The sequence below is a fragment of the Vidua chalybeata genome, chromosome 3, assembly GCF_026979565.1.
Source record: "Vidua chalybeata isolate OUT-0048 chromosome 3, bVidCha1 merged haplotype, whole genome shotgun sequence".
NCBI lineage: Eukaryota > Metazoa > Chordata > Aves > Passeriformes > Viduidae > Vidua > Vidua chalybeata.
In genome coordinates this window covers 42055652-42065558 of record NC_071532.1, presented here as the reverse complement: position 1 = coordinate 42065558, position 9907 = coordinate 42055652, and positions in this window count along the sequence as shown.

Sequence of the window (9907 nt, the reverse complement as noted above, 5' to 3'; positions counted from 1 at the left end):
GGAAGAAAAAACAAAGTTCAGCTGGGAGGAGAAAATTCACCACATGGGTCCTTTCCACCCTGACATTTCCAAGCTATGTGAACTGGAACACTGGCTCCACTTAGCTTGGTGGCAAAATTTATTTTGACTTGTAGGAAGCCCAGGCTTTATTACAGCTGTTTGTTATTAAAGTTCTAACTGAATATCCTGCTCTCTTTGACACATTTTTCAGACCTTACATCTGCCAAGAAAGAAACTTCTGGTGTGTGCCTATAAGCTTATGTTTAAGAAACCCTTCTCTGGCCTGATCAGTGTTGTACTGATCCCTTTGTGTTCCACCCTTTTGGCTGCAGCTCAGTTGCTCCAAGGCAAGAGTACTGCAAATATTTGTGGCCAGTAATTAAAGCTTTTTTTTTCATAACTTCTCTGTCCTGGAGAAACTGAGCTGCTGCCAGTGATTCAGAGCACATAGGAGGGCACCTTTGAGCTCCCACCAGGCTGGCAGCAGTGCAGGCAGCAACTGCTGCAGGGACTGAAGTGTTGGGAGCTGCTGCCTGGGGCTGTGCCACTGCCTCTAAGCCCTCAGCACACCCCATGGCCTGAGTCTGAGACACACTGAGCTCCAGAAAGTGAGTCTGGCCAAAGTCCCTGCAAAAGTACTGACAGATGAGCACTTCTTTGCCCACTGTCCTGCCAACACAGGAGTACTGCTTCTTGCTTGTCCTCTGTTTCATCCTCTCTGGCTCCCATCTCACCAGGAGAATGGTTTAGCAGTCACTAAGAGCCATGCAGTGCCTTATTAGCGAGAAAACGTAAAGTTGCAAGACATTCTAATAACATAGCGAGGCATCAGAGACCTGCTTTCACTGGGGCACACCTAGCATGCTAAATTTCATGCAGATCTTAACTGCTTTTCCTCCAGAAACCACTAAAAGGAGTTGAGAAAGGGAAAAAAAATCCCAGATAAAATAATTCTGAATGCCCAATCTTAGGGCAAGTTGTACCATATCTCTACCACTAGCCTTGACCCAAGCTTTGAGTCAACCAGCTAACTATGGCATCAAATCATCTGACTGTGGAAATCCCACAAAAGTCCCAGGGAAACTTCTCATCACTGAGATTTCACAAGTAGCATTTCAGGAGCACTGGTGACTAAGAACAAGCTTAGCAAAAAGCAGAGTACCCTCCTGGATGTTCTTCTCACCAGCTGGTTCAAAACCAGCCCTGGCTGGGAACAAGCAAATCTTGCTTATGACTTTGAACAAACTTCTCCCCTCCAGCCACGTGCAGTTCCTTGTCACTGATGTGTCCAGCACCTCTCCCCGAGGAATGACATTCACTCCCCCCTTCCCAGCATGGCATGAATGTGCCAAAGCATGGAGCCAGGTCCTTCAGACCTATAGCCAGTGATTGAGACTTCTCCCTGCCCCATCACTGGTCTAGGTCACTCCTGGCAGGCAGCTGTCCCTTTTGGGCTGTCAAGACTCCGGGGCTCAAGGGGTGGGTTGCTGTGGATAGATGGAGCAAGAACCAGGAGTTGGCCAGGTGGGCACTTGCTGACGAGCTTGTCAGCCTCCGGTCCAGCCTGCTCCAGCACTGGGCTTGCCCTTTTAAAGGAAGCTTTCCCCACCAGGCTCGCTCCCCAGCAGCAGAGATTGTTGTTGCAGCAGCAGCTTAGCAAAGGGCCCATGCCAGGATGGGAAACTTTCCCTTCGAGGTATTTGGCCACCAGTAGCTCATAAGCTAGGCACCAGAGCCCACCTGCAGCCCATCAGTTCTCATGACCCTCAGCACAGAAAAACCTTTCATCTTGAGCTGTTATTCACTCTCCAGTCTAGTGCCGTCCTGCCAAAGCCCCCACCCCTGCAGCAAGCACCTCAGTGGAGGGGCCACAAGAAGGCTTCACCAGCTACAGCAAAGTCTCCTAAAGCACTTTGTTTAAAAACCCCTGGGCGAACTTCTCAAACATGCCTGGAAAATCAGGCACAGAAGTATTTGTAAAGCATGGCCTTTAAGAGACCGCTGGATTTTTGTGGGCATTCTTTAAATATGTTATTTTTGTCTCTATCAACATTTTATTTTTCTTTTGTACTAGAGGGTGCAAAACCCTAAGATGTACAAAGCCAGCCTTGGTCCCTCTGCTGGCATCAGCCCAACCGCCAAGTCACCAGCCTCGCCTCTGCTCTTTCCTCACACTGGAACCCACCTCTTTTCTCTCTTACAACACCACTCTCTGAAGCCAAATGACTTTCACCAGTGTAGAGCCAGAAGAGCAGATGGAAAAACTGGGTTGTAATGGTAATGTGCTGGTAAGGGAAGTTACATGATAATAAGAAAGAGAATCAGGGGTGGCTTCTGAATCTGGTCTCACAGGTTTTACCCAGCACTCAGTGACCCCAGTTATAGAGGATTTCAACTGACATGAAAAAAATCCACTCCTGACTCCTTTTAACTGTACAGTTTCAGTTAAAATCCATAGAAGCAACATCACTGAGTTTTTCTTAGTTAATTTGCAATGAGTCCCCCAGGGTATTACTTTTGCTAGAAACGCCATTAGCATTTACAATTAAGTTCACTGTGAGGCACTTCTGGTTTTAATTATATAGCATTTATAATGCTTCTTCTGGCACTCTCTTAGCATGGAAAAAATGAACCTAGGATGTAGAAAGATAAAAAAGCTATTAATTCCAGGGCTAGAAATGACAGATTGGTATAGTTACAAACAGATTGCTCTCTGTAACCCAGCCCAAACAGCTGGCTTTCAGTGTTTGGATAGGAATGCACCAAATATGACAAAATGTCTTTATCTGGGGAAGCTAATTTTAGACACTTTTATTTTGGCCAGGCAGTAGAAATACTTAGAGAAGAAATCATTAAACTTCCAATGAAAAAGCTGTTTTTGTAGGATGCATTGCACGCAGTGTTTCCACAGTAGCTTCCCTGTGTGTCCATCACAGGGAGACTCTGGAGCTGCTGCTCAGCCCAACCTGACCAACACCCAGCTGAAACACACAGGCTCCAGGAAAGTTGCATTTGCCAGTGGCTCCAGCAGGGCTGTGAGAGGTGATTGCCAGCACCTGTGGAGTCTCAGCTTCCAGACCAGCACACACCCCACATCCTCACTCACCCTGGAGAGACAAAGGTCGTGCACTACAATCGGTGAGGGAGCAAAACAGCTTCCTGCTCCATGAAAGGGGAAATCCAACATTTCAGAGCTCCCCACTGCCTCAAGATAGGGCTGAGGCTTTTCACAGTTTAAATTAAAAAAAAAGTACCAACATCTCCAGCATCCTTCTGGCACACAGGTGATGTGACTCAGTCTCTTCTCAAGGCTGAGAGACTCCAAACCCACTTTGGGGAGGCAATGACCCTCCTGAGATGAGAAGACCAAATACCAGCTGTCAGACTGGCTCAAAAAGAGCAGGCAAGCCAAACAAGTGCATGCCCCACATACAGCTTTGTAAAGAGAGTGATTATAACCCTGTTACAGAGAGAGGGAAAGCACATGGCACATAAACAAGTTGTTTGTCGCCTTCTGCTGAGAAGGCGGGCGACCTGGTATCAAGACACAGCACGGCAACCCGGCCTCGCCTGGGTCACTCGGTCCACTGACATGCACAGACACCAATGTGGTGGATGGTCAAATGGCATTTATTATCTCATCTCGTGAGGTTAAATAGTCAAGGGGGCTTTACTACGTCAAAGGGGGACGGTGGGTCTGGCTAGGGTTAGTAAGGAGTGGAAAACTACTGGAGTTAGGAGGGGCTGCATGCTTCAGGGGTGATTGATCACCTATAGCAGGATGAGGGGGGAAGGGTCTTGCTTTCCGTCACATCCCGAGATTTTCCGTTCGCCTGTCCCTATCTACCACAGTTGTTACTAGAGAGGTGCACTGAAAGATTTTTAATTGATCCAGAGCTTGGCTGTTTAAAAATTCATAGGCTTCAAGTTACTCTTGCCACGTTTAAAATTACTTAAGGTTTTGAGTTTAGCAGCCTCAGCACTTGCAACCAGCTACTTACAAAATGTGGTCAGTTCATGACCTCTTGCAAACAGCTGATCCAGTTTTGTGCAGAACATGTTCTCTTTCCATGCCCAATCATTGCAGGAGACTCAAAACCAGTGGTAGTTGTAGGGAAGGGGCATTCACAGTCCTGAAGGACACCGAGTGTCAACAGGATGCAAACAAGGATACACATATATTTTTAAACTCAAGAAACTGGGGCTTAGAAATGATCACTCTTTGTAAAAGCAACTGAAACACTGAAAATCTGCCAGCAGTTCTGCTCTCAGCAAAACTCCAAGGATCAGAGTCAGCTCCATCTGTCATGTTGTTTCCAGAGCAGATTGTGTCACAGCCCAGCTCCTTGCTGTCCCTTTTGGCAGCAGTGCTGGGCCTCCACCCCAAAGCGCCTCCTCCTGCTCCGGTGCCAAAGGGATGACCTGGGATGGAAGCCATGGACAGGCAAGCTGCAGTGATGGGGGCGTTGCTGCAGGACACTTCCACTGAAGTCTTTGCCTGCAAACTTGGTGTGACCTCAGATTCCTCGATTCACCTAGAGATGCCCTTACAGGCTATCCTGCAGGGATGCTGGTCATGTGTGTGTGTAAAGCACATCCAAACCCAAGGACAGTAACACTGACATTTGTTGTTATCTTTTGAGGCCTGGCAAGATGAAGGCCATGGAGGCCTGTGGATTAGGTTTTTTACATATAAAATAGAAAATTAAAATAAAAAATAGAATATGAAAACCTCCTGGCTGGAGCAATTGCTAGTAACCATGGTAAAGACAAGGTGCTCATGGCCCTCCTGGCCTGCCTCAGCCTCAGTGAGACCAGTGATGGATGGCAGTGTTCCCCTTCCCAAATTACTCACAGTCCACAGTTCTTCTCTGTGAAGAGCCAAGAGGATGCCCCTGCCTCAGCTGACTGCATGAGGTGTAGCCCAATGAGTGAACATGCCAATTTTGTTATTATAGGACATCATTTTTTCCAGTGTTGAAGTTATTCCAAAGAACTTTTCTGCACTGAAATCCCTTGGGTATTCTCTTGATGATGCAAAGTATATCAAGACTCCCATTCAGAGACTTCCAGTAAAGCAGTGGGCTCTGATCCTGGCATCACCTCCTGCTAAATGCCAGAACACAGCTCAAAGTATCATTTTAAACTCCTGAAAAGCTGCAAAAAGTACCAGCTGAAGTCACTTGGAAGCAGCCTCACGGTGGGAAGGACAAGAAATAGACCTTTGTAAGTCAATTGAGATGGTGGCAAAGATGCCTTTCTGGATGCTAGCCGGGACACAGGTTGCTGGTAGAGTAAATGTCCCCACACTGTGATAGACTCCATGCTGGGACCTGCACAGGAATGCTGCTGTGGGATGAAATTGTGGCTGGCCAGTCTACTACCAGCAGCCCCAAATCATTTCCCACACTGATGTGTCCTGCAGAGGTGGCACCCACTGGTATACAATAAAGACAAGCCTTTGCTGAAGCAGTAGAGGTTATGGAGAAACTTAAATTCAAAATGCACTTACAAACAGAAAAGGCCGCCAAACGTGCCTGAGAAAGAGCTTTCTATAACCCATGGATGTTTCAGGACACTCACACAAAGTGGGACAGGACCTGGCACACCCCAGCTGTGTGTAGTTGGTGGCCCTTTTTCAGGGGGTTCCCAGTTCTCAGCAAGGGTGCTCGCCCTCACATCTCTGTGTGCTGTGTTTCTGGCAGGAAGTTGTTGCCCTGAAATGGAAATGTTTTCCTGCTTGGAAAATGGGGGCTTATTGTGCCTCTGGGGGAAGGCAGACCCAGCATTTCACCAGTGCTCATGCTGACAGAAAGAAAGACAGCACCTCCACAACGCCTGCCACAGTGCACATTTGGGGCCAGCTTTGGAGCTGAAGGTGTCTGCCTTCAGGAGTTACCTAGGGCTTCTGAGGCTTGTAGGGACTGTTAACTGAGGCATGAAGAAGAGGCAAAAATGCCTGGGATATTTTTGTTTTGCTTTCTCATGCAAACGTGACTGAAAAGAAATCTGTGTGTGCAATGCATATGCAGGGTGAAAGCCTAGAGGCATGGAAATAAGGGGAAAATACCAGCAGGATGCAGAACATCCTTCAGGTCTGTGTCTGGACACCAGGGACAGTTGATTCCTTGTTTCAAGGAGACCAATCACATTGTAGAGGCTTCAACAACCTACACAGCAAAGGGACCAGCTGGGAAAAAAAAAGGCATTTTACAGTGAATTCTGCATTCTGTTGCCTGCTTGGCCCTGCCACTTGGAGAATATTTTGAGTTTTGAAGTCTGGCTCCCGTTTAGAGGCAAAACAAGTGATGCAAGATTGATTGACAGGCCTTTGTCATGACAAGGTTTGTTGCACTGGCCAGGGGGCTCTTCCTTACAGCACCGCTGGCCAGTTCCCACATGATACACGTGCACATTCCTATGTCTTTCCCTTCAGAGGTCCATGAAACATAAGGGAGATTTTTTTCGGGTTCCACGTTAATAAGTAACTGGAGAAACAGAATTTTGCCCTTGGGACAGAGATGAGTCCATGATTATGGGTAATTTTCTGTGCAGGGCACAGGGGCTTTGGTACCCTTTCCCAGTTAATAGTGAAATTGGATGATCCATGCATGTTGGACTCAAAGCTGGCTGTCAGTACTTTCAGGGGACCAGCTGCCTCACTACTGGCAGTTGTGACTGAAGCCTTGTACACAAGCTGTGCTAAATGTACCTAAAACACATGTATATCTCTATATAGAAATAATAATGTATATTACATATTTTATATTAAGTATATAAGCCTACCTTAACATACATATTAATATGCTTCTGGAGCAGTAGATTTCCATAGCTCCCTTCCATATCTCTCCATTTGAGAGATGCCTGAGAGCAAAGAGACTCTGGAGAGAAAAGGAATGTTCCTCAGTCAAACAATGAAGCATTAGAAAACTGATATTAGGGCTTCCTAGTTCTAAACCACAGATTTCCACTCTTGGGGTAGTTTGGTGTTAATGCTTTTCAAGAACTGGTTGTTAATGATCAGGAAACTACTAAATTAACTACTCTGGAGAGTTAATTGACTGAACACTTTCAATCATTTATTGGGGAAGGAAATCCTTGCCTGTAAACAAATCCAGTGTAGGGTTATTTCATGTCAGGAGTGGCAACAACACATCAAGACATGTACAAACCATGAGTTAAGGCCACTGAAATCATCAACAGGGTTTAGACTTCAAAAATAATATATTTGTATTGATCTTTATTTGTATTCAGTTTTTTTAAGCTTTAAGACTTCCTCTAATTCCTCCTCATTTTATAGATATTTTCAGTAATCATAAAAGCTGAAACTTCCAGTAAAAATCCTGACATTTCTCACTTTCTGAGAGGCTTCTGGAGTAAATGAAATTCTATGGCACTGACAGTGCAACTGCAAAGGCTGCCAGCAAGGAAGGCGCTTTTCTAATCCAGACTGAAATTCTCAGCAGATTTCCACCACACATGAAGCAAAGAGCATCTTTTCAGTTAGCCCAAATCATGAGTTGTGTCTTTCTGCCATAAGCAGGGCAAAGGAATCATGTCTGGTGTCTCTTGGGCCATCTTAGGTCTAGATGTGGCATGGTAATGGAGAAATTTGCTGTGGTCTATGGAGGGACAGAAGGACAGGGTTGCATTGACCTTGTGCAGGCATATTGTCCTTGTGCTTTGGGTGTTCTGGGAACATCCCTGCACCCAGCCACAGCGGTGGGCTCTAGCTGCTGCCTGCCAAGCCCCTCACACCATCCTCATCAGGGTGTCTGGGGTGCTGCATGGCTGCATCCCAGCAGAAAAGCTGCTTTGCGCATGCGTCTTTTCAAATTGTGGGAGATTTTTCTACTCAAAAATAGGCATCTGTTTTTAGGAAATGCAGAAGTTAGGCGGCTGTCCTCGAGGCTGTGCCTTGAGGAGCATGAGGGCAGTTTAAATGCAAAATCTGTACACAGTTGGGAAGGTTTCTTTCCAGTGCCATAGGTGTTTGATTAATCAGATTAAATGATTTTTTACTGGAGGTCTCTAATAGGCTGAAATAATGAAAATATTGTCCTGTCCCCAAAAACTGCATACAGGCAGCTCTTTCCACCAAGAAGGATTTGCTCCATACATCATTCCCCAACATCAGTGAGCTCTAATAGACACTCAGCCCCCCAACACATGGCTCTTTTCTCCTCAGAACTTTTGGGGTGGTGATGGAGCCTTTGCTTCTGGTTCTCAAGACTTAAACCCATGATAATTGTCACTGTTTATGCCTTACACTCTTTCATCATCCTGGAAGAAGGGAGCAGCACATTTGCTCCCTAGTGGGCTAGGGATGCCCTGTAATGCCACCCAGTTAAGCCAGACTTGCTGTGAAATGTTTGCAGACTGCAGTGCAAGCTGCTGAGGGAGTGGTCCCTCTCCAGCTCCTTGCAGATTCCCCATCCCACACTCAGCCCAGAGCTCATTTTTTTCTTCTCACTCTGAATTACATATCTTTTCCCCAGGGGTTGAGCAAACTGCACAGTGACTCTTTTTCAGCCTCCCAGCCTGCCTGTGCACCTGGTTTAGATCAAAATTTTTCTACTGTAGCTCTTGTTGGCTCAGAAAAGTGCTTTGACAAGCTTGAAATTTCCTGCCTCAGGAAGGAATAACATCTCTCTGAGAGTGCTGTGCGATCTGTTGGAAAGGTATAACCCCTGAGCTGCAGAGAAAGCTGGACTTATTACAAGGATCAGAAACTGAAACAGCCTTTGTCATGGCAGGACTAAAGATGTCTCAGAGTTCCTGGCTCCAACAACGTAACCCACAACTTGGCCTGCTGCCCTTGTGACATGGCACATTTATTAAGACACTTCTCAATATCTGTTTCTTGTGCTCAAAAGTTTTCCTACCCCAGTTCAAGAAAATACATCATATATGATGTCCCTGTAAGGAATAAAGTCAGACAGTCTCTAGCTGAACCTGGTAGGACAGAAAATCAAGCTGACGCTGCAGCTGATTGTGACTCATCCAGTCCCCTTTCTCCAGGGACATGAAGAAACCCTCCCTGAAATGGCAGAAATATTTATGCAAGTTTCAATGCTGGAGAAGAAAGCTGTGAGGATGTCAGTGTCTGTACAACAGCCCCCTTGAGTTTTATCTTCACTCTCCTTGACCCATGTCCTGACAGAACTTTTGGTAAGCTATTCATCAGGTAAACAGATAAACCAGACATCATCATATCAACATATGGTGACAGTGACTGAGAGCTACCCTATTAATTGCTGACCCCATTTCTATTTCAGTCACTTGGCATGTCCTCTAGGAAATGAATGGATCACTCATGATAAATCCATTTTCTCTGGCACCAGATAATCTGCTTTCAAGCTGGAGCAGATGCTGAGATGCCCATACTGGCAGCCTGCTGCTGAATGACCAAGGGGGCTGTAGTGCAATGTGATTGCGTCTCTGAAGACTTGTGTTGGTTCCCCTTTGTACAATAAATAGTTCTGCTGCACAGTATTGTGTCCTAAAATGCCCTGCTGATATATCAGAGAATGGGTCAGGTTGGAAGGGATCAGAGAGGATCATCCAGTCCAGCCTCCCTGCTCAAGCAGGGTCATCCTAGAGCACCTGGCACAGGATTGTGTCCAGGCAGTTCTTAGACATCTCTAGTGAAGGACACTCCACAAATTCTTTGAGAAATAAGGTCCCACTGATTATTTCCTGAATGAATGACAGCCTTGAATTTGGGTGTTAAACAGATGCGAAAAAGCTGAGTGTCTAACAACCAGAGGAGACTGGAGAGAGGTAAATGCAATTTGAATTACTCAAGGGTTTTGAGCCCAGATCTCCTATTTCAGCTCTGATCACTGGGATATGAGACACCATACAGTGGTGGTTGGGACCTTCTCAGGTACCTGTGCCAGAGCTA